At 34.6% G+C, this 25,885-nt stretch overlaps 1 long non-coding RNA gene across 6 annotated transcripts in view; it reads left to right on the forward strand.

The window, feature by feature from the left end:
* The window catches only part of LOC112981090 (uncharacterized), a 59,159-nt gene that overhangs the window by 24,366 nt on the left and 8,908 nt on the right, over positions 1-25,885 (forward strand). For 2 of the 6 annotated variants that reach the window (XR_010391615.1, XR_010391618.1), the window contains exons 2-5: positions 14,637-14,740; positions 20,603-20,705; positions 22,543-22,737; positions 25,618-25,741. This is a non-coding gene — a long non-coding RNA (uncharacterized LOC112981090). Of the gene's footprint in view, positions 1-11,638; positions 11,732-12,744; positions 12,884-14,636; positions 14,741-16,141; positions 17,392-20,602; positions 20,706-22,542; positions 22,738-25,617; positions 25,742-25,885 lie in introns of those variants that run through there. The other 4 variants (XR_010391616.1, XR_010391620.1, XR_010391619.1 and 1 more) reach the window with 4 other exon arrangements.

The raw sequence follows: 25,885 nt of genomic DNA on the forward strand, positions 1-25,885 counted from the left end.
TTCTGTTATATAACTTTTATTGGTTTATACCAATAGATCTCATACATTCTACTTCAAAACTGGGGCATGCAAAATCAGAAGTCAAAAATTATTATTTGAAAATATGGTTTGTGCTGACAGTATGTAGATAATTGGAAACATACAGGAGTATATTACAATAATGCATTTTGAATCTCACATGTTCAGATATTAAATCTTGATACTGAACCTGAATGTTAATAAAATGAGGGAGACATACATTGCATTCACTTATTTGTAGCTGTTTAAATATTCTTAAATATTAAGTTATGCCTTCATTTGACATTCTTTTTGGAAAGAAAACTGATTTTCCTGAGTGAGATTAATCCATTAAATCAATGCCAAAGTTAATTTCTCTTTAAAGTTATATGAAAAAGTTGCAAACTTGGCTCTTATTACAGTTTTATAAAGGAGAGTTCTTTCCTGTCAATCTTCCGCAGTTTGTCTTTCAATCAGTCTTTTACTGTATCAGATTTTTGCATGCAAGACCATCCACATCACACCCAAAATTTAAATTATACTTAATTTAAACAAAGCCAAGTAAACCACTTTACTGTTTCCTTTGATAGAATTTTGTGGCTGATTTTATGACTTTATTCTTTACATCTAATATTTCAAATAGTTTAATCTCATCTGGCACTCTTCTTCATTTGTAAGCTTATGTTCCCTGATTTCTGTATATAGGGGTAGTACTTCACTACACACAGTCAAAATCTTGCTGTAAATATAAGGATGGTTTTAGATTGCTCTCCAGAATCTAATTCCTAGATTTGCATAACAGTGTAGAAATAGCTTTCATTTATAGCATATAAATATATTATTTTTTCCTGAGCAAACTATGTCTCTGATCCTGTGAGTAGACTTGTAATCTGCAGCAAACATAATGAAATTGATGGGACTCCATACAGGAAGAGGACTCTGCTTGGATACAACATCTTGTAGGACTGAGGATTCATATGTTTTTTTCTTTTTCCTTATCACAAAATAAATACAAACATATTTTGCTAATGTTTCACAGTATTTATGGGAATGAAAAGATGTAAATTTTGTCCTATTCCTTGCTTCATTTACTGCTTTTTAATGGATAGAATATTCCAGGATCAGCATGTTATTTGAAGCTATGTTGAGGACTGAGATAATTTATGTCCATACAAATATCAAGATTATGTGTATGTTTTAGATATTCTCATTGGATATAACTATGATAAGAGAAAGAAATTTGTATCAAATATTTTGTATAGATAAATCCTGTGTAGATTTTTCGAAAGGTTATTTAATCCTCACAAATATTATAGGGCCCACCTTTCTCTGGGTCAGATCATTTATATTGATTATTGGAATTGAAGCACTTAGCTAATAAATGAGGCTTCTTTAGCTAACAATAGCAAAGAAATAATTTATAGTTCTAAGATTGCTTTTTGCTAAAAAACGCTATCTACTTTGCTCACACTATGTGCTGTGGTATTATTTCCAGCATGAAGAAATCCGAGATGGACCAAAATATACAGAGAGGCTACAAATACAAAAATATTTGCATCAGTTATACATATAAAATTGACGCTGAAAACGCATTTTATTTGCTTATAAGCTGAGTTCTTACAATATATTACATTTATACATTCCTCTTGTACAGCCAGAGAAATTTCCTTGCTGCTTTTTGCTTCAGTTGATATTTCTTCGCATTTCATAGCACAGGTAGCTAAAATACCCATTTCCTCCAGAAAACAGTAAGTTTGAGAGAATTAAGGATAGGCAGAGATGCAGTTTCTTTATGTTTCCCTCACCACAATTTAACTGTTCTAATATATGTCATAGGCTTTTCTGGAGAAAATAGAAAGAATAGTCTCTCCCAAAGGGTAGGAGACTGGATAGATGCTGGTTTATAGAGTCAGCCTTTGACCATATATAGCTTGAAGAAAAACAAAGGTTAGTAATCAGAATATGCAATTATATCTGCAAACATTGTATGGTCTGCATGATTTCAGCAAAATTTTTCTTCCTGTCTAAATGAGTCCCATGACTAGTTCTGCAAGTCAGAACCACCAAACCCTGCTAAGGTTGGGCAAGGGAGTTATCCAGTGCCTGCTTGCACTCAATTAAGCTCTTCACCCACTCAAACACTTGTTTGAATATCGGCTTTGATTTAAAAATAAAAATAGTGGCTATGCAATTACACATTTATATAGCACTCTCCACTGTTACCTGTGAGCAAGACCCTTTAAAGAAACAGAGAAAATCTGTCTTCCATACATGTTCAGTCATTAGTATCCCTGCTGAGACCTCAACATAAAACACCAGCAGAGCTGAAGGGGATATCCACCCTATGGAATGGACTGGGACAAAAACTACTTTTACAAATGGTGTCAAGTGCTCCTTAGACAAAAATAATTTACTAGGTTTATGAGAAGCAACAGCCTAGATATTGAAGGCTGCACAGATCTGATACAAAGGTTACTGAAACAATGGGAGGCTGACTGCAATGAGAAATCAAGGAAGCCAAGTATCCTCTTCCACATGTATTTTCTTTACTTTTTTCTGTCCAAGCCTGTATTATTGCAGTAAGTATTTGTAGTTTAAGAATGAATATAAATGGATTATATAATTTTTAATTCTGTCACTGATTATGTACTTTTGCTATCCATTAAACCAAAGGCATAATAAATTATTTAATTATCATGAAAAGTATTCAAGCTTTCCCACTGAGGGCTACTAACACTTCAAATTCAAAAAATTTAGGAGTACCTGAGAAAACTAGATCTATGCTACACTTATCTGTAAGTAATGGAAGTTATCTGCAAGAATGAAGTAAATGTAATTAGAAGAGATATTTCAAATAAAGGAATCTTGGTAATATAACATATAAAATGCCTTTTCCTATGTAAAATCACAATAGAAAATAGCAAAATATGGACCAAAAGCTAATGAGAATAAGAACAGTTACAGATTAGAAGCTGTATATGTTAAATGTTAATTCAGAATGAGAATCAGTATAGTCATAATTAGAAGTTCAGCTAGAGAATACTTTTAAAACATGTACATTACAAAACAAGACCGACCAAGTTTCAATTTATACAAGAAATAATCACTGCACAGAAACTAGATGATGTTTAACAACAGGAACTTTCACTTCAAAGTTATGATTTAAATTGCTGATGGTTGCCTAGTAGCTTTTTCCTAAAAACATAGTATGGCTTTGGGTCCTCATTTTTTGCCACAATATACCCCAGTAAGATATAGAAAACTGTCTTGCCCTGGCAAGAGGAAGAGGCTCTAGAATAATAGGTCTTTTTTGTTCACAATATAAAATATTTTCTTTCTCTTTGACAGATGTAATAAGTAATGTTTAGCAAACCTGTTAACAAAACTTTGGATATGTTCAAGATGCAAATGGGATCTAGGCAGTTTAATCATTCTGACTTCCAACAGTAGTTTGGGATTTAGTTTTCCTTTTTGCTTTTAAAAGTCTTCCTTTGAAAACAAAATAATAACACAGTATATGTGAAAGTGTTAATTACAAACATGAAAGAACAAGGAATCTATCCTGTACAGCTCTATCTCACTTTTCAGTTTTTATGGTTTATAATTAGAAGAAATGTAAATTCCTAACTGCTTGTAAAGGTGGCAATATTTGTAAATATAACTAAAGAACAACACTGCTGAGCAAGGACAGCCATACGCTCTGTTTCTATTTGCAACATCCACCCTATACCTTCAGATTTTGCATTAAGAGAAACTCCTGCTGTCTTGAGAGGCCATCTTTCCATGATTTCGATGTTAAGGGGGACAAAAGAATATGTCTCCAAAGGTCTGCTTCCACTTCTTGCCAGGGTTTGGTGAAAGGTTGGCTTACTGAAACATAGGAAAAAACTTAGAAGATTTAGACTGCAATTTCTGAAACTTTTTAAGGAATTATCGTATATTGTCTATTATTTGCCTGTTTTTCTCCAAACTTCATAAAAGTGAATTAAAACCTAAATGCACCAAAATGTTTCACAAAAGATTTAAATTACTCTTTTATTTGGACAAAGATTCTGGTAGCAGTGATGGAATTCACTTTATATAATACTGCTACAGTTTTTACTTTTTCATTGTATAATTTGTTTTATTCCCATTGGAACTCAACAGGATTGCAAAAGAGGATACGAATAAACGTGAAAGTGAATTTGAGATGATGTAACCAAGCACAGGAGGGCAATGATGGTAAATGTTTCCCTATAGATAGCTCCTTTCAAGAAGCTTTAAATGTATAATTTCCTCAACAGAACTCTAATCAGATGATTTTAAAAGGGGATAGCACATCATTAGAATGACTAGTGTGCCTGCATGTCACTTACAGCATCATCCCTTTATAATCGATTTGTATGACACAAAAGCTTATTAGATTGCACAGATTACTTACCTATATAGTTCCCATGATAGACACCACTGCAATTTTTCTCAATGCATGTCACGTATTTTTACATTGTGAGTTCTAGGGAATTTGACAGCATGTTTTTTAAACAAATCAACATGCTCATCAGATTTATACGCTGATTGCATTTTTGTCAGCTGATATTGATCCATTCTTCAAAGGAAATGAAAGCAATATAAGAAGACTAGAGTTACACCAAACTATTCATGTTTTACTTTTCCCATGCTTGGGAAAGCAGATTCCAATTAAAAAACAGATGATGGAAAACATGCAGAACAAATGGTATTTTAAAAGGTATAGTCTATTTTAGCATTCCCTGGTTAGAGTTCATTTTCTTTACCAATTTGTGAAATATAAAAAGATAAAACACTAATGTAAGGAGAAAGAGAAAAGGATAGAGGTGGAAAGGCATCTAAACATATCTCTAAATATAACCAAGATTGTTTATGTCAATGAGTGCTGCATAGGGATAAGCATGCCTTATGCGACTTTCTCAGTCGCACAGTTAGCTAGCAATGCTCCTCACACATTGTATCCTTTATTGTTCATATTTCATGGCTTTTTTTGCAAGACTCTAAAAAAATAAATCAAATTAAATTATTATTACAGTTGTAGAAATGGAGAAACTGAGGTACTGAAGCTGAGTGACCTTGTCAAGTCAACATTTACTATCAGAAATAGGACTAGATTTCATGTCACCACTCCAAATCTTGTAGCCAGTCCTCTGGCACTGACTACCTAGCATGATGTGATACATGTTCATGTGTTCATTTTTAAGTGATTAATACCCAGGGAAGAGCGATTTCCAGACTATCAGCAGAATGACTAAAAATTCCTAAGGATAACTCAGATGCTGAAGATAAGAGACCTAACATTTCATGTTACAGTTCTCATCCTCACTGTTTTCCAGGCATGCTCTGATTCATCTCTGTGGCATACTTCATATACTGTAGTGTAGTTTACATTTCCATCATGACACTTACAATTTGCCAAAACAGCAATTCCCCTAAACACTGTCTCAGTTTTGCTAGCTCTTAAATCAAATGTATACTGTCTGCTTCCATCCCTGCTCCATGTCTCAATTATTATTTTTGTGAAGATAAGAAAATCCCATTTTTACCACTGGAGAGCCAGGCGGCTTAGGTCACAAGATTCTCTTGGCTTAATCCTTGAGTATGAATCATGAACTTTCCCTAATAAGTACTGGCATTCTTCAGATGATCAAGCTAGCTTACTAAGGCTTCCAGAGCTTTCCACATTAATTATCACCATGTTTAAAAAGTATCAAAAGTAGTAGTTGATTAGAATTAGGAAGAATATATATTGTTCATTCTTACTTTTCCCTTCTGTCCTTTATTTCTCACTGTTACATGGGTTGATACTGTAAATAGCAAAAATACAAATCAGTTAAAAAAAAACAAAGCATGAAAAAGATGATAAAAAAATAAATCAGACTGAAAAATATCCATGTGAAATACTGGAAACAAAATCCATTGCTTTCTACACTACATGGCCCAAAAGTAAGCTGTAAACACCCACATGACTCCAGTTAAGAAAAAAGCTTTTTTCTCACATTTAATGTCACAAAATGGTGAGATGATCAGACTGAGTAGTGCAGCTTAACTCTGTTCTGCAAATGATTAATAACCCCTGCAGGAAAAGAATCATACACTCTATTGAATAGCCATAGTAAATGTCGTGTGATTAAATAAATGTACTGTTAAGAAATAAATAAAATGAAGACCCTAAAAAGAAAAAGTAACTGTTAACACTTGAAGGTGGAAACAAACAGAATATTTACTCTAGATTCAGAGTACAGAAAATCACTGAGATGAGACTGGACTCTAGTAGGCACTTAAATCTGGAAACACGAGGACCCTGAGCACTTCAGAAAAGGTTCTACATTAATGTACCAAGTTTGATACTAAATCTAGTTAAGGCAGAACAAATAATAACCCATTCAGTTTAGCTACCAATGAGATTTCTGTATTTTTTATCAGGATTGACACAGCTAAATAAAGGCAGAGTAAATTCCTCAAACAGTATTTTAAGTGTGGCAGAGTATGACAGGGTGAGATTATATTTGGTAATAGAAAAAAGGGGCTTTATACTTACTGTTATTTAAACCATTTTTATATATGGATCCATTATATATATATATATATATATATATATATATATATATATATATATGAATAATAGCATACACACAAGCTAAATTCAAAATCACTTAGAAAATTTTCTGAAGACAACAAATATTTTTAAAATGCCAGTGATGAAGACTGGAAAAAGAAGTAAAATCTCTGAAAGGAAATCAGAAGTGGGCCAAAATCACTAGTGGTTACTGTCATCTTTATCATTCAATAAACCATAGTATAAGAATTCAATCAAGGACTAGAGGAAACAAAATGAAAAGAGAAAATCCAAGAGACGTTCTTAATATTATTTCCAAAGTTGACCAATTCATTTGAGAAGAATGCTATTAAAAGTGATCAGATTAAATACAAACTGCTTATTCAAGGGCTCAAAAAAATGAGTTCTCAACAAAGAATTAAAAACAATGCAGTAATGTTACAGTTTAATGTTTCTCAGAAATACCAAAAAAAAAACCTTGAAGCAGAAGTTAGATATGGTATTTCAGTGTTTACAAGTTTAAAAATACAAATAAATTATCTTGGAGAATATGTACAGCCCTTTTCTGAGGCATGATTTAGCAACATACTTGAGTAAGTGACTAGCTGAACCTGAGCCTTGCTTCCAGCGACTTCACCTAGTAATCTCTGTCCCAAATGCACCATTAGCACCCAATTTCAGGAAATCATTTAAATGGTTTCCTTAATTTTAAATTAAGTAATCTCAACACGATTTAGTAAATCATTTGATGACGCATAGTACTAAGCACTGAATTTAATAATATTTAGACATATACTTTAATGCTATCAGATTAATAGAATCTTTCTCCAGAATGAAGGTGGCTCTGCAGAAAGATTAACATATTCTCCAGTGCTATTCTTTCTCACTGAGTACAGAGCATAATAATAGCTTCCAGCTTTACTCACCCACACTCCACGTACACCTAACGTTCTCCCGTTTGATATTGTCTACTTCTTGTCAGAGCTCTCACACCCAGCAATTGTTTAAACCCATACCGCTTCTCCTAACTGATATGGTGTGTAAGATATTAGCCTAAAATACAGTGAATCTTTCATGACCTCAGTCGATATTGTTGATTCATATCCATATTCTCCAGGTAGAGTTTGCAATGTTTCTAGTTATGTTTTCTTATGATCTGGTAGCTTATTAATGCTTTTGCACAATACATAGGATTTTACAAAATATCTCTGTGATTTATATTTTAAGTCACTTGAATTTCAGGGTGTTTACCTATGAGATGGCAGTTTTGAACTCTCAAGATTTTTGGACTATGACTTCATCTCTGTGATTAATTTTCTACAGAACACTTGAGGCCATGACATAAAAACAAATAATGTGAGTATGTTACAGTAATTGAATACGTCAATAGGATCAATAGTTAGTAAATGTAACATTTTCTAGGCTGTCAAGTGTTCATTCTAAAGAAAGCTGCACCTAGCATGCCCCATGCCCACTGTCAGTTACTCATGGCTCAGAAGTTTGAGTATGAATTATGTGCAAGAAAAGTGTGTGTAAGAAATTGTAGTATTAAAGAGAAATTTGGAAATAAGAAATTTAAGGTTATAAATAGGAAGGTGATTCAAGATTACAAAGCATGTCTAGGAAAAACCTGATGTGAATCACCATCTTAAGAGGTTGGTCAGAGAATGTGTTGGTGAAAGGGAAATAATAAACCTCACAACTCTGAGCTGTATTTGCTTACCTGTTGGAGAACTGGAGGACCTGAGGATTCATGCAGCTGCTGGTCTCTTGGCTTAGCCCTCCACTACCCTTTAAAACCAATATGAAGCGGAAGACTAGCAGTTATAACAAAAACCTCCTGCAAGTGCCCTACCAACTTATTTAACATAACCACACTATAAGGGTATTTCCTCAGCTATGGAAAGATGGACAAGATTTACTTCATTGTATGGACATAGAATTTTTTTTATGTATGTTATTTTCTGTAAGTGTAATTTGATATTTTCCTCATAGGACATTGAAAATATTTTTCAACTTTTTGTTTGCCAGATTTAATAACAGCTCTGTTCTCAGTGAGTAAAAACCACTGTATTCTGCATTTATGCTACTGTACACAACAACCAGTTTCAAATATTTCTATCAATAACGAACTCCTGAAAACACTTGCGTTCCAAGCATTCAAGAGTGTTTAAAGAAAGCCAGAAAGCAATTTCATATTTGTCTTTAAAATCAATACTAGAATAATTTCCTGGTGTTTTTTTGCAGTTTTAAAAAGATATAAGGGATTGTGGCAGCTCTTTTCTCAAAAAAACCCCAGTTTCTTTGCAGCAGTAAAATATCCTGCAGAAGGGCTATTCACTTAAGCTTGTGGGAGATAGTGTCATTTGATACAAGTATTGAACATGTGTGTGGGAGGAGAAAGAAATTCAAAATGTGAAATGAAATATTTTCAGATGGAAACCCTATCAACTTTCAGAAGTTGTACAGAAGATCTGGCATGGATGGGAGGAGATCTATGTCATCCACTACTTTCTATATATATAGAAAGAGCTTTCACACAAGAGTAGGCTGTACTGAAACACCATTTCATTTATCTGAGAAAAGTTCAAGGCACTGAAATTAGAGCTAGACACAGATAAGCAACACTTCTGGGAAAAAAAAAACTTGCTTGAATTATTTCCAGATTTGGTGGAAAACGTTATAAAGTCATATAAACATGTTATAACATCGTGCAAAATATAAACTAAAATTTTCGGCTACTGCTGTGATGAATACTTAGAGAAGTTTAAAGGTTTCCAGAAGCTGTAGTATCTGATTGCTAATTCTTTTGCCCTGTTACTTATTAACTCTGAATATATTTTAATTTATTTGCTTTGTTTTTAATGAAGTGTACAGATGTGCAGAAAGCTTGGTTAGCCTGCTTAACAATTTATGGAAAAAAAAAAAAACCCTCTAAATCTTGGCATTCATGAAACACAGCATAACATCTTAATCCAGTGAAGTGCTGCCCTACTTTCTGATTTGCAGACCTAGAAATAGGAATTTAAATATTTTACTTCAGCACTGGGGCAAAATTACATTCTGAAGGTAAAAGACTTAGAAAAAGTTATCTCATCTGGGTACTCCTTCCCATCCTGCACTAGAAACTGTAGAGTGAGAACTGTTACCGGACATGATAACGTACCTGATATGAATTATTAATGGGAGCCATATTCAGTTACTGTTGTATGAGGGCATAAGCAAATAGAAACGAAGACAGAAAAGAGACTATTTCCAAAGTTTTTTCTTTTTGGATGACACAAGGTTTCATAAAACAGAGTTACAAAGCTGAACTAAGGCTATTAGGCCAGAGTGCTGGCATGGCATGCTCTTAAAAACTGTCTGTCTGTGTATAGCTTCCACATGTTCTAAGAACATTAAAATAACAAAATATTTGACTAATTTAGCTACTATTTTTTATTTATCAGAAACATGTTATTGATAGAACCATTTTCAGATAGTATTAGAAGGAAAGATGATAAAAACAAAGATAAGATTATAGCAGAAGTAAGACAACACAGTTTGATTGGTAGACAGCTATACAAATTATTTTCATAAAAGTTTTATCAATTACTATAATTATTATGCATTTCATTTTTTATGACTCATCTTTGGTCAGATAGCTCCATTGTCAATCCAAAGCAGATCATCAGTTAATTTTTCTCTATATTACTGTAATATTAAGTTATTTAAAAAAAACCTGAGCAATCTGAATTGTAAAATTTGGAAAATCATACTCTTGTGTTATGTGTAGATACACTCCTACAGCTTAGATCTTTTCTTAATCAGTCAGCAGTTACTTCTGTTGTTAAATTTTGTTTTGTTTAGTCTGTTAGAGGGACAAAGGAACCAGAACAATATATTTTCTCTGAAAAATACTGCTTTTAATATACCGTACCTATTTGCCAATATTAAATTCTGTTTAGCATATGCAGTGACCAACAGAAATGAAATTTATGGGGCAGGTCCTGTCCCCAGTAAGGCAACAGCAATTAAACACTAATATCAGTCACTTATACTGTTGGTTAATATTCTCTGTCTTTCTAGCCTTAGTGTTTTCTCTTGCCTATTGTACTAGTAGTTTTACACTGTATATCTGATTGACTTTTTTTACACATATAATATATTTTAAGATATAAGTTCAGCGATGGCAATTGCATAAGTTTAACTTTTAATGTTTATCCCTTTTAATTATTTCCTCTCCTTCCAATCTCTTCATGATTATCATTTAGCTACCTGATTTTTTATCAGATAATGCGTATCCAGAATTCTTACCATATCTACCACCATGTACAAATTTAAAAAGCAACAGGGTTAATTCTTTCTTCGTAACAAAGAATGCAGCATGTTATTTTTATGTACCATTAGGAAAAAAGCTGATAGAGGAAATAAACCAGGGGAACAGAAAAACAAAACAAGCAGTGCAATCCAAGTTCCTAATGCAGAGATGTAATGCCAAGAAACTGCTCCAGAGAAACTGATTAACTGCCAGCTTTTCTACCTGTTGCCAAGAAAACATTGCTATGTTCACTGATCCTGTAATTAAACCGAATATGTTCTGAAACAACTTTTTCTGCGTTGTGCCACCTTCTGTCTGTCAAGGGGGAGGGAGCTTCATTGCTATAATACACCAATAGGAAGATGGTTCGGCTGAAAAAAGTAGGTAGAAGGGCAAGCTTCGTTTAATCATGTACACACACTCTTTAAAGAAAAAAATTAACATTTGGAAAGAGAAATCTTGTTGCCCACAGGGATTTGGTGGGAAGCACAGAACTATAATTTGTGTCTTTGAAAATATTAATGTGCAGGGTAAAAAGTCCTAAATTGTTATTTTCTAATGCCCTATGCTATAACGTCAGGCTGCATTCTTGCTTATTTCTTTGTTTTATATCAAAATTTAAAAACTGGCTCCTTAATGTTTTGCAGTATTCTCTTGCTTGGACTTCTGATATTTAAGTCATTATAATTACCCATGTTAGTCAATATATTCATAAACATATATGTGAATATAACATCAGACCACACAAGTATATCTGTCCCCCCACATTTTTTCAGACGTGTCTGAATGTGAAGCACTGAGCCATGCCTGGGACAGGACAGTGAATGGGCAAAGAGGGCTACCAGTGAAAACCAGTAAGCTTTATTTAGGTAATATTATCAGGCATCTTGTTTTGTTCGATACAGTTTATAATCAAATCCAAAAATGTCTTAGTGAAGACAATATACACAATGCTGTTTTTATGGTATAATTATATATTTTTTATAGTATAATTATATATTGAGCTTAAAACATGTGTAATGTTCTGTGCAAATATAAAGTGTCTCAATTAGAGAATGTGAAAGTAGTGGCACAAAATTAAACTCGAAACTTCTACTGTAGCAATTTTATCTAGGTCAACCATCAACAACAAAGATTTATTACAGGCTCACTCTGTTCTGTTCACCTCCACAACAGCCCGCTGGAATCTTCTTGTAAAGCTTTATTTCACTTCAGACTTCTTTTCTCCGTTCCCCACGCTTTTACATCAGATGGGTTAATGAAATGTTGGCTTTACTTTTCCACATCACACTATTTCAGTTAAGTCATTCTTTGCAGACCAACTGCCCAAGAATCCCTTCACTTTTTTGTGCCAGCCTCTCTATTACTGCAGCATCACTAACAGGGGAATGCCAGCGAGCTAGTTGCCATTACCAACCTAACTGTGGCATAAGCAAATACCCAAAGAATTAAGGAATACAAACTAAAAATTCTCCTTTTCCTTCTTCATTACCATCTCACATAGTATGGATTTTGTAGCATTCTATTAAGCCGAACACAAAGAAACTTCTTCCTTGGCACACATTACTTAGATGCTATTAGCATTCTTGCTTCTTTTGCATTTTGCTTTGCTTTTAACCAAGTGTGAGTACAGAGGAGAAAATATTAGGCACAATCTATTCATCCATATGTGCAAAAGTAACATCAGTGCTCTCTTCACTAATGAACCTAGGCTTCCATCTTTTATCTGCAAATGGGATTTCATCTGCTTATTGTTCGCATGGAAAGTTTTCCAAAATAAACGCACATGACAAAGTGGCTACATACACATCAGTAAGAAAATTCCCCAAAAGTTTCCTAAAAAAGTAAATGGTATATCCAAAAAGTCTGGGTTGCTTCATTTTCTGTTTTAAAAGGTGGTTCCAATCACTGGAGATTTTGCCGTGCTTGACTTCAGCTCTGCTGTTTAAGCCGTCTTGTCATAGCTTCAAGTCACTTTAGTGAACTTTATTTTTAAAGACACAAGGTAGAGTTTTATGAAGGTAAGAGCTACTGTGACTAACAGCATTTTAAATGCAATTCTTGTAATATGAGGAGGGATTTATTTGGTGTATTTCTGTATTTAACTGTTAAAATATGAAACATTTTTTGGTTTAGTCATTAGTTTCTTCAATCTTTACCATTGCGTTACCTATACTTAAAAAGACAAGCATTTTACTCGATATGAAGTCCAGAAAATAGCAGTGAATATGTGTGCTTGCAGACTAAACTCATTCTCTAACTGCTTTGCCTTCATTTTGTAAAATTATCCCTTGCCCACAACCACTTGGACTATTTCTACAAGCAAGTCAAGTAACAAACAAAAACAGATCCCAGTGTAAAATATTAATGACAATGAAGCTCCACTATTTCCAGTTTTACTCCTCAGGAAAATTGAAATTATTTATCTGTTTTAGAAATATTTTTTTTAGTTGTTAGTACAACACAAAACTAGTTTTTATACCTAGATACAAAGTGTGAGACAGAGGGATCTAGAAAATAAACATAGTTTCACAGCCAAAAATAACAGTCATCAATGAGATAGCATCAGATCCAGCCACTGAATGACTCAAGGCCAGAGAGACAGCTGCCTCTGGAGAGCAACGACTGAATTCTGAAAAGTTACTTCCACTAAAAGTTACTTTTCAGTGACGATATGAGACCTTAGGATGACTACGCTCCAAATTAACCTGCCAGTGCCTAAAGTTAGGTGGGATGAGATGTGGTCTCTGAGTCACTAAATTAACCCTGTACGTATTCACAGAGGGGTGAGGAAGTGTTATTCAGCCTTTCGTAAGGATTTTTGTGGTCTTTTCACATAGGAAAAGTGCTCGGAGTTGAAGATTTCAGAAGAAAAAAATTCTTATCGGCATTGTTCTCTACTTTTTCCTCTCTGATCCTCCTTCCCAAGTGTGGCAACAGCAGCTGTCAGAACATGCAGGTTTACAGCTGGCAGGTTTGCTCTGGAGTGAATACCTGAGCATAACTGACACCCACACGCAGCTTGATTTGGTGGAGCTGTTTTGTTTTTCTGCTGTTTCGGCTTGTTTAGTTGACAAGAATCAGATCAGTTATTCACCAGAGAGAAAACTCTGATACTAATCTGCCTCCAGAACAGAATCAGAAGCTGAGCCAGGCCACTCTTACTTTCCTGGCTTGAATTTGTCCTGCTCCCTATCACCGATGAGCCAGTGACGGCTATCGATGGACACGAATATGCCCAGGTGGCGCATTAACAATCATTGCTTCTGTTCCTCACACCAGCTGATTAATTCTTACGCTTCCAAGCCAAGCTTTGATTTTTTGACAGTTTGTTTAGCAGAGAATGAGCAGTTAGCTGTTGGTGCTGATTCATTTTTACTTGATCACCTGTTATTTCTCAAGCTGTCAGCCCTGACTCCAAATGCAATTCTTTAGGTTTCCACTGCTGAGCAGTTCCACTTGCTAGACTAGTAGCAAATAAATTATCCATAATGCTATGTCTCATTACTTAATCAACCAGTCCCCCATTCTGACCTTAGTTAGTATGAAACACTTGGTCTACAACATTAGTGGGAAAATTCCCGGGATGAACGCCACAAAAAATACACTTCCCAAAACTGCACTCTGTGGTCATACAGTTTTATGATTCTATAAATCCCTTCGGTGGTATTCTGCCTTAAATGTTCCCCAAACTCTCCACACAATCTTTCCTGCCTTCTGTTTCCAGGCTTTAATTTTTGGTCAGTTGTGGCTTTTTGCTGTGTTATATTTCAGGTGGATGAGTCCCCTGATTCAGCTCCATACCAGCCCACAGTTACGTCAACACAGCACAGCAAAAGAGGCCGCATAAGAGTGGGGATGAACAGCAGGAGGGGAAGGTAGGGACTCCCTCAGCTTGTTCAGCCAGCACATTGCTGTATATCTTATATTTTTCAGAATGACTTATTGAATTTTTAAAGAATATTCCAAATTCTAATGCTGCCTCTAAATCTTGTCACAGTGCAAATTTAATAATTACCTTCTAACATCCTATTCTAACATTCAGGAAACTAAGGAAAATATGAGCAGCACAAGATTTTAGAGACCTCTGGGAAGCCCCACTCAGTTCTTAGCAATTTTCTGAGTACTTTTCAATGACCACTATATCCATTTTATAATAGAGCAATCTACAGTACAGGTCAAAAATCTATGGCTAGAGTACCATAAAAATCCACGAGTAAATTTTGAATAGCTTAAAGAAAGGCCCAAAGATAGGTGTCACAGCACCTTGAGAGAGGTATCTATGAGAAACAACTATGTTTCACGGAGGCAGCATGTTGCCAATAAGAAGCATCTTTTCTCACTGAGACGTTCTCCCAGCTTGCACTGAATTTCTAGCCCACAGCTTGAAGGTGGAAAATTCAGTCTGGCACATGGCCAACTCTATTCCCCTACCAAGTTTATGACAATGATGTTTGAGATATTTTCAAAAGCCTTATTAAAATATACAACTCCTACTGCATCTCCCTCATTCACAAGAGTTGCTATCCTATCATAGAAGGAAGTTAAGACTTGCTTAACACGGTTTGTTCTTCACAAGTCCATCTGGTTAATCATCTCTGACTTATCTTCTAGATAATTGCAAATAATTTTTCTTAGTTTGTTCTACAATATTTTATACTTTTTCTTCAATTTACTTACACATAGTGTAAAAGAGGTGAGTTGGATTCCTGAGTAAGAGAAATATTTGCAGTTCAGTTACAGGAAAATTCACTCATTCTTTGTGGTTTACAGTGGAAAGAGACATCTAACTCCACCAAGAGCTTTTAAAATGGATTTGTCTCTACTTTTTTCTTCTTGATCTCATTTTAACATGCATGAGTACCTTTCACAGCTCCATCAGATTAATTCCTATAACATCTTTGTGTCCCATTGTCTCCTTTCTCTTTGACCATCACTTATATGACATTCTATTTCTTATTATCCTATTGTTAATAAACATTTTTAAAGTTCCTTTTAAATCAAAAGTATACTATTATTGGCATTAATATTTAAAATTTGCTGTTCATATCAGTAATGTTCAAAATGATCAAGAAAAAAATTAACACAGAAATCTTAAAATACTGTATCAATGCATGTCTAACTTCCTATCTAATAACACTGTACCATGGTTTGTAAAAACTCTTCTATTCCGATGGATAAAAGTTAAGAAATACCTTTACATCTGCACACTGCTTAAAACAAGCCATCTCAAGCATTTGACTTCTAGAATGTATTCTAATAATTCAGAAATATCTGGACTTCAGAAAAGCTTTGCAACAGGTGACATTGTCCTTGAGCCTGAAAGGCCATACCAAGCATTTTTAGAGTGCAAGAGCCATTTTAAATCTTCTGTAAGTCATGTTATGTACTACCCATTGTAGTCTAACTAACATTAGTCTAATGGGTTAAAATTCATTGTTTTTTCCAGAGAGTTTTGCATATGTTTCTAACTTTGATCCATAGGCTATTCAAACTAAAACTGCCTTTCCTTTACTTTTTTTTTTTCCTCTGTATACCACATACACTGTTCGGAATGCAGCAGTCAGAGGTGCTTTTTATATACTCAGCTCAAAAGCATTAGCTTATAAGAAAAGGCATGCTACATGTAGTGTATAGGTTAGTTTAACTGCTTGCTTAACCACATTGATTGTGAAATGCTGAACTCTACCCAGCTCACACATCAGCAGAAGCTTGCGACTTTTAGAGTTTGGTTTAGGATTTGTTTTTATTTGTCTCTGTTGGAAGAAATAAAACATATAACTTGAGCCAAATTCCAGTGCTTTGCTCTAAGTTTTAATAGTGCATGCCATCTAAAATGAACCAAAATGCCAAGCAATAAAACACTGAATATTCCTCAATGCATAATTTTCTTATTTTGGTAATCAGGCTCTAGAGTGATAGTAATTAAAATAATCTAAAACATAAGCTTTTGATAGCTAACCCCTTAGGACAGATCCCTTACCTCTGCATGAAAAAAAATGTCTTGTCATGACTCTTAGCCATTTCTTAAGCCCTACTTACAACTCCATGATTATCACTAAAGATTCAGATTTTAAACTGCATTATTCTCCCTAATCTCCTGTTAAATGTGACAAATGCACTTCATCTATTTATAAAGATGAATATGTATCAAATATGAGCAAGTCGTATTAGGACACAATTTTTTTGGATCTGAATTAGAAGGATTAGCTATTATATTTATAAAGCTTCCTGGACTGTTACAGTAAACACTTCTTTGCTTAACAAATTTAGATGACAATTTTCTAAATAAACCTGCAGGTCATTCAATTGTATTTTTAGAGTGAATTCCAGAAACAAATATAAGGAATTCTTTCTGGCACATGAAATGGTCATCTTTTTTTAGAAAGAACCACATACGCATATTTCACATGGACTCTCCGAAGAGGATTTTGCCTTTGAAAATATTAATTGGAAGATTTTCTCAATGCTTTACATCAGTTTATGCAAATAAGGCAAAAGAAGCAGAACCATTTATACCATGATTCAGGTGAGATTCATTTGCTGTAGTTAGGCAAAAAAAGGTAGATGTCTAAATCTGCAGTAATTTGTGGACTTTCTGTGTAGTCTGTGGAAAGAAATAGGCAGCTTGAGAGATTATGCATCTCGATCCTGCAAGGGCATTTAAGGCAAGTCAGAAAAACTGTCTTCTGGAAGTTCCTATTTCTTCCTATTGACTCTTGAGGGATTCTGGAGTAAGTAACTGAGATTAAGCTGCCAACTTTTGAAAAGGTGAAGTGAGAAAATTTTCACAGAAAAGATTAACACTTCTGCTGAGTGCAGCAAGGATCAGGCTCTCAGCAAAGAAATTTTCGTGGAACTGGTCCATGAGTGTGTCTGAATACACATAGTTCATAGCTCCATAGTTCACACTTCTTTTTAAATGAGCAGTTCCCTAAAGTTGGTCCTGCAGAACGGTGGACAACTGCATACCAAATGTAAGCCAATGGACAGTAGGCCAATTTGTATTCTGCAGTGTATCACGCAATATTGAGGGCTATGATGGCTACAGCACTGTTACGACTACAGAGATTCTACTTTTAAACCTAACTATAGAAAATCAAAAAAATGAACTTAAACTAATGTTTGTTCTTCAAGCTTGCATCTAAATGCACCTTTCACCTGAATATGCATGCGGTAATCTCACTTCACCCTTTCCCAATAATCACATGAAGAATGCATCTTGTCTTATCATAAAATTGCTGAAGAGGTTAGACTCAGGTTATTCACTCACTATTATTAGTTAGAAGTGTTCCTTAACTTCATTAAAAAAGCTTTTTCTTCTAGGAATATACATATGAAGCACCTATGATATATAAATACCACAGCATAGTTGTGATTCTAAATGCACACATGCACATGGATAAACAACTCAAAAATTACTGGCAATGGCAATACGATGTTCTCCACAGCACTAGACTTGTGCATAGAAAATTAGAAATCTCATGTTACCTGTTGTGATAGTATCATGAAATATTCAAATGGCACTGCCCATAACTACAGCCACAGTTTTAGTCTGGCTTTGTCTCATGCTTTAAAATACTGTGTAGTCCTAAAGAATGATTTTCATTGTCTATATGAATTCCTATAAGAATGGTACTTCCTTTCTAGAATCTTAGAGCTTTAGGACTACTGTTGTTTGATTTTAAATCACAAAGCTAAGAGTATCTGACACACTCTAAACCATTTTATAATTAATGAAGGTGATCAAAATCAATATGCCAGAAAGCCAGCAATTCTACTTTTAATTACCAATATGCCTCTGAAGCCCTAGGTGTTATTCTTCAGAATGACATTCCTGTGTGACAATGATGCTATTTTAAGATGCACTACCTTCTGAAGGCAGCCTCAAATTAATTCAACCCAGCAAATATGATTACATATATATGTGCACCAAAAGGTACCCAGCTAGGCCAACTATCCTAATCTTGTAGTACTGCAGTTATTTGAACTAGTTCCTTTTTATTTTCCACATAATAAAGCTATTTCCCTATTGATACTATCTTTCTGCTTCTGTAAACTTATTTTTGACATTAATCTTTCTGCTTTCTTCTCCACAAGAGTAGCTTCCTTTATTCTGTTTGATAAAAGCAGAATGCTATGACTAACAAAGTGGATGAGTTTAATCACATACCCAGAAATAGGCAGTTCCAAGGATTTTATGTTAATTTGATAATATACTTGCTTCTATGCATATTGCATGCATTCAAGGACAAATAAGATTTCTAATAAAGAAAGTGGATTGAACTACATGAAGTGAAAATTGCTACCAGCTGGAGGGAAGGTGCAGTAATGGCAGCTGGCCATAAGACAATGCAGAAACAATGAAGAGGCAGGTAGCAGGTATCTGCCCAGAGTCAGATAGCCTTGAACCACAGAAAGCCACAAAATAGTGATAAAGAGACAGGAAAAGAAAGATAAATGGATTTTATATATATATAAGTTCCAAGCACTACTGTTACAGAATAAGCACAAGGGGGTAAACCGTCAATAATCATCTAGACAAAAGTCTGGTGGAAATATTAATAAAAATACACACTTTTTTAATGACATCTATCTATTCTGGTGGCACTTCATAAATTGGGGAAAACTTCCCATATGTATAAACAAAAATATCAAAAACATCATCCAACAAGTTTTAATATGAAGCTTTTTTTAGCATAATCAAATTTACAGGCTCCATTTCCAGTTCATGGAGCAAACAAGGTGTGGTGTCTGCTGCAGGTTATCATTTCCCTAGCAAAGCCAGCAAAATGGAAAAGCATACCTCTAGTTTGATGAATGCAGTTGTGATAGTGTAATTGGAGGTTACTTAAAGGTAATCAGGACTCTCTGAGGCATATAGTCCACCTTTGGTTTCTTAACCAAAAAGTTTGAGCTCTTGGTTGATGCCCAATTCTGTGCATAGCATAGGACTGTCCCATGAAGACTGGGGCTGAAAAGTGCTTTTTTGAGATCCTGTAGACGCAGCATTGTAGATTTTGTGCAGCAAGCTTACAGTGCAGTTTCTGATGGCTGAGAAAAAAGAAAAACAGAGAGAACTAAACCGCGGCAGGGTCTGCCTTGCCAGACAACTGGAAGAGAGATGGGGACCAGGCACAAGAAATACTAGTTGCCTACATGTGGAACAGGAGGGCAAGACATGAGCATGCCTACTACAGAGGCTGCAATGGTCAATAGCCTGTGCAATATGGCACATGTACCCTCTCGTTACCAATACTTGAAGATAGAAGCCCATTTTATTCATGATTTATGCTACCATGCCAGAGAGTGAACCGAAATGGCCAAGGCAGGTGCCTGTTCCTTTCTGCTGTGTGATAACAGCCTGGGGCAGAAAAGTAGGGGTGGCAATGTTAAACCTCCACAGCAAGATTTACTGCATTGTGTTTAGCACAGCATTTATTTCCAAGTACTCTGGATATGGCAAAGGACATAAAAACTGAGATTATGTAGTACCTTAGTCCTGCAAGTATTCTGAACCCAAATGCTTCATTTCCTCCTAAACTATGTGTGTTAGTTTAGACAACAGAATTATTTGCCTAAGAACAGGATCAGTCTGTGCAGCAGCTCATCTCTCTGAAATTTGCTAATGCCAAATAAGTTCCTTGCTGTATTCACAAAGGTGTAAAACTCTTCTTGCCGCACTGAGGGGTCAAGATAGGGGGGGAAAAAAGTGTCAAAATTTATCTTTTTATATGCAGCCAGTAGTCTGCTGAAAATGTAAGATGACAAGAACATGCAGTGATTCACAGTGGCTCCAGGACTTCCTGGGATTACTGGGAGCTCTGATTTTTTGAGCAGCAGGTCAGTATTTCTAATTAAGCATTCCTTATTAGAAACATGTTTTCCTTTATTTTCTTCTTTAGTTTTTATTTTTTACTTATTTGGCCTTTCCTGTCTGGGACAACATATTTATAATTTGTGATTCCAAAGATGAAGGTTTTATTTCTTTCTCTCTCCCAATTCTTGCGAGAGTGGGAGAAATTCTTTGGGAATGAATAGAAGCTACTTGGCCTATAAAACTTGCCCTTTTTTGGTTCTATCTTTCTCACATGATGTCATGCAGTTATTTTTCTGAATGATTCCAATGTGTTTGCCTCAACAAGTCTGCTATTTGATTATTATTATTATTATTACTATACTTCTCATCTTTTTAAGAGGAAAATTCCACCCTTTCATTTTGAAAAAAAAATTTTTTTTTCCTTTTGATTCTTCATGATATCCGGGAGGCGAATTGCAGTGAATATATAAGGTGATAAGTTTTACATGTGTTCTGTTAAAATCAACTCTGTCTCTCTATTATATTTTCTATGCTCCTGCTACAGTTTCTGTATTCAGCACCTCTGAGATTATATCAAGCTGATAGTGAATAGTTACCAGCCATCTTATACAATTTTAGTCTGAGTTATTCAAGCTGTTGTTACTGTCTCTCTACTCCATTACACTATTTCAATACTATTATGAAAATATGATATTTGATTCAATTATATTAGTAGGAATTAAAGAAAGATTCTCTAAAAGAAAGAAATTAAATTCCCTGAAAGAAAGGAAATTCACAGTCACGACAGACCATTTGCTCTTATCTGGCTTCACAAGCTGAAGGGGACAAATTCCAAATTGCTAAAATAGAATTTAGCAATCTGGAGTTTGGAATAGCAGTTTTGAGCAGCAAATCTGAATTTGATAAGGAGATCATTCATGACACAGATCGCCTTTCCAGCCTAGTTTCTTGGTAAAAACAGTGTGTATAATCTGATTGTTGGCTTTTCAGTGCTGAAATAATGGCAAAGTATTTCCTGTGAAGCCTGAGGAAAGCGCTGTGCTTCTATCATGGCACTTTTTCTGTACTAGTGAGAATTTATAATACTATTTTGTTCCTTGAGAATATATTGAATTAAAAAAACTCCTACATACACTTATGCTTTATGGTGGATACAGTCAGAAAAAAAAAACAGTAAGGTGTCATAGAATCTATGTTAGTGCAGTTATGAACTACTGGAGAGATGTGTCCTTCCTAAAACAAGTGCTCCACTTGTATGGGATGGCTATGATTTTGCAAGACACAATGTGTATGTAGGTGATTACAATGCTGTGAAGAAGAGCTGGATGGATATATCCAAGATGAGTCTAAAACTGTTCCCAATATCTTTCCTTTACCTTTTCCTTTCTCCACTCAGCTGTACAGAGGTTCACTTTTAATTCTGAAATTATTTTCATATTAAAAATGAACATACATGTTCATCCAACTTTTTGATACATTTCTCACTTTCCAAAAACTGTATAACTGAAATAAATCTAGTACAAGTTTTAATCCATTTTAACACAAAAGATATAGGTTCTTTTGTTTGTTTCATTATTGGTGAAATTATCAACTTGTACAAGGTCTCTTAAGTAGCTATTAAACTTAAATAATTTAAAATAAAACATCTGGATTGAAAAAAAATTAAACACTCCAAAAAATCTTGAATAAGGTTAAGAAGTTTTAATCAAGGCTTTTCATTCTTATCTTATATTCCCAAACTATGCACAAGATAATGCCCCCGTAGTGGGACCTCTGCTTTCTAAAACTCTTTGTTTACTTCTATGCTATTTGTTCTTGCTTTATTTATGCTGTCTAATAATGTATGCATTTATAATGCAGTAGGTAAAGGCAATGAAGAGAACTGGTCAGTAAACACAGAAGGAAGATCTTTGCAGTTCTTCAATACCTGTCTAGGAAAAGGCCAGAAGAAATCTATGTTAGAAAGGCCTAGAGGAAAGCTATCACAGATTCTGACTAGGCAATGAAAGGATCCAGAAAACCTACTAGTGCAAATATTTGCACTATGGGAATGTGGTAAGTCATTCAATCTCCCTGGTTATCAAGATAAATTATGTTGTAACTGCGGTTTCTCTTATTCTCTCTGTTCTCAATGAAATTCAGCCAGCAGGTTAAAATCTAACTTTTTTTTGCCAGAGTATCTCAAACCGTGGGCTCCAAAAAATGGAAGGTAGTCTGTTAAATAACTGCAAAAACTTTTCTTTTCTTTCTTTTTTTTTTTTTTTTTTTTTTTTAATTCATACAGTTTCATTCCCATCCATGCAAAAAAGCAAACACATCATCTGCAGGTGAAAATAGAAGTAATGAAATTCAACATATAGTCTATGTTTATTCACTTAAAAGTCATTGATTTATGCCATCAGTGGATGAGATTGTCCACAGATTTCTTTTTCCACTCAGTTGAAAACACTGCTTTACATTTTCTGCATATTTAAAATTCAACTTTTTTCCCAACTACCATAAATTACTATGACTATAAAAAAACTGGTTTAGTTCTATCTGAATATATACCAAGCTGTTTGAATATTTAAGTTTGCAGAGTAGGGGCCTACCCATGGAATAATAATTACTTGCTGAATTGAATGTTATTTTTAAAAAATCAAAAGGGAGCAGAGAAATCCCTTTTCATTTCCTGCTTTTTTTCATTTAGATATTCCTAATATATTGACCATATGAATCAATTGATATAAGAGACAACACATACATTTCTTTTTCAGTAATGTTATGCATTAATATTTTCCATGTTTTTAACTTACAAATTTATCTTGTCATTTTCATGAAAACTATTGTTACTGAAGAGATGTTTTAACCAAAGATTATTGAAGGTAATTAAAAGGAAGAGCAGTAAACTGGAGAAGATGCCTTTCCTTAATCTTCTCTAATTTCCAGAAACATTGACTCTGATGATTATCCGTCCTTTTTAAGTTTAAGACCTTGAAGGTGTTAAACATTCTCAACTGCAATCTTTCATGGGAATTAAAAAAAAAAGTTTTGCACATCTCAAGGGAACAATAGCCATTTTGCAGGCTTTCAGTTTTACATATATGCCAAAATGGATGAAATTTGTGAAACAATAATGAGAATCCTGTCACACACAACTGAAACTCTTGAAACTTCATAAGGAAAATGAAAAGTTGCTATCTTTACCACACTTCATGGTACAGTTGGGACTCAGCAGAATTTGAAGCATTAAAGCTTGTAAATAGTTTTGTGACTTTGAAGAATACTGTGAAGATTATAAAATATAAGACTATTCTTTTAATAGGTGAAAAAAGGAAATTATACAAAGAAAACAACGAATACTTTCCAAAATTAAGTTCTTAGAGTAGTTTTGAGAGAGAGAATATATGGAAGAGAAGATATAACAAGGAGTTAGAGAGTTAAGAATGAAGTAAAATAAATGTAGTGAAATACCAGCTATGTGAGCATCACAGCCTGCAGCAGGGTGACAGAATACAGACCACCTCAATGTCTCCTGGAAGGGCTTCCAGAAGAGCAGGATGTAAGAACTTCAAGAACAAGAATCTAATCAATAGTTCTGTAACATTTTCAATTTTCCCTAATCTAGGAGGAAAAAGAGGAAACAAGGTTGTGTTTCCAAGAGCATTGTATTGCAGTAAATTAATATCTCTACCAGTTTGCATCTGCCTCTTCCTGGGGTTAATGTTTCTTCTGGTATAGTGAGACCTCTTGCTACCCATTATGGATGACGCACCAGCCTGGAGTGAACTTTGCTATAGCATGTTAACTGTAATGCTTATTTGCCACATGTGAGCATAGTTCAGTGATGGAATCACAGTCTTTAGAAAAACCACAAATAAATATTTCAAATAGATGCTACAAATCAGTCTACAGACATTAGCTTCTCTTAACACCTTTACTGCAATACCACTGCCGTAGAACGCAGGTGGTTAACAGTAACGTTTGCCTCAAGTTATTACATATTGCTGTTTGTACATGATAATAGACTCATGGAGGAAAAAAAGAGCATGAACATGCCTACCAGTCTAAAATGGAATGCAAGGCAGGAGGAGGCAGAGAAAGAAATAAAAGACAAAGACTGAATGTTTCACAAATTACGGGAAAAAAATTAAATTGATCCTCAGTCTCTTGAAGAATATTAGACAAAAGACCTGCACAATCCAAACTGCAAAAAGACCCATAAAGTGTCAACAGCTAAACACTACTTAATGTATTCCCAAAAGTGCAAGGATTTGGAAAAAAACAAAGGTATCATCCTGCAGATTGTGGACGAAACTGTTAAAAATGAAAAAAGAATCTACTTACGAATCTGTAAAATGAACATTCAGCTTATTGCACAGCTTACTTGCAGGTACTCTCTTAAAATTAAAGCTCACATTTTAAGACACATATTAGAGACTGAAAACAAATGCAGCAAAGCTCCCAGAGTTCAATGTTTTAAATGAGAAATGTAATGAAATTTGCTTCCCTCACCCTATGGATAGAGAAGTCTGATCTCCAGGTTTCTAAATCATGTGGAATTCATATCAAATGACCAAAACTGGATTCAAGTTAAATCCAACAGAAGCTACGTAGGCTCCTTTTCAATAAATGCATTGTATGAGGAAGGTGAAACAGTTGATAGCGTTCAGGTAGGAAATACACAAAGCTAGACAGGAATTAGTGCATTCCAAGAAACAAACAAGCAAACAAAAAATCAACAGGCTTTGGACAGGCATAATCAACCTACTGTTTTTCAGAAGATGAGCTGGCCTGGAATCTTACTCACTGAAATCAACAGCAAAGTCATAATAACTTTAGTTAGAGCAAAGTATCAAAGCCAGATTATGCTCCAAACTAGAAATGTACCAACTCAAAGTTATATTTTTTACCAAGGTAAACACACAGAACATAATAAAAAAAATTTTTTTTCAGACCCAGGCTTAAGTCCAGGAAAAACTTTAGACCCAGCTTTGGTTGTAGCTAATGCGAGAACTGGAAAGAGCTAAGACCACAGAAATCTTCCAAGAAACAGAGAAAGAAGATGCAAGAAAAAAGCGTAAGTATAATAAAGAATTTCACATACACAACAATTTCAGATTTTGTAGAAACTGACTTTGATTTTCCTAGACGAGTCTATATTGATTAGTTTTTTAAGTAGCAAAGTAAGTTGAAGTAAGTATATTTCTATTCTTTTCTCTAG

The sequence above is a fragment of the Dromaius novaehollandiae genome, chromosome 14 (assembly GCF_036370855.1).
Source record: "Dromaius novaehollandiae isolate bDroNov1 chromosome 14, bDroNov1.hap1, whole genome shotgun sequence".
Taxonomy (NCBI): domain Eukaryota; kingdom Metazoa; phylum Chordata; class Aves; order Casuariiformes; family Dromaiidae; genus Dromaius; species Dromaius novaehollandiae.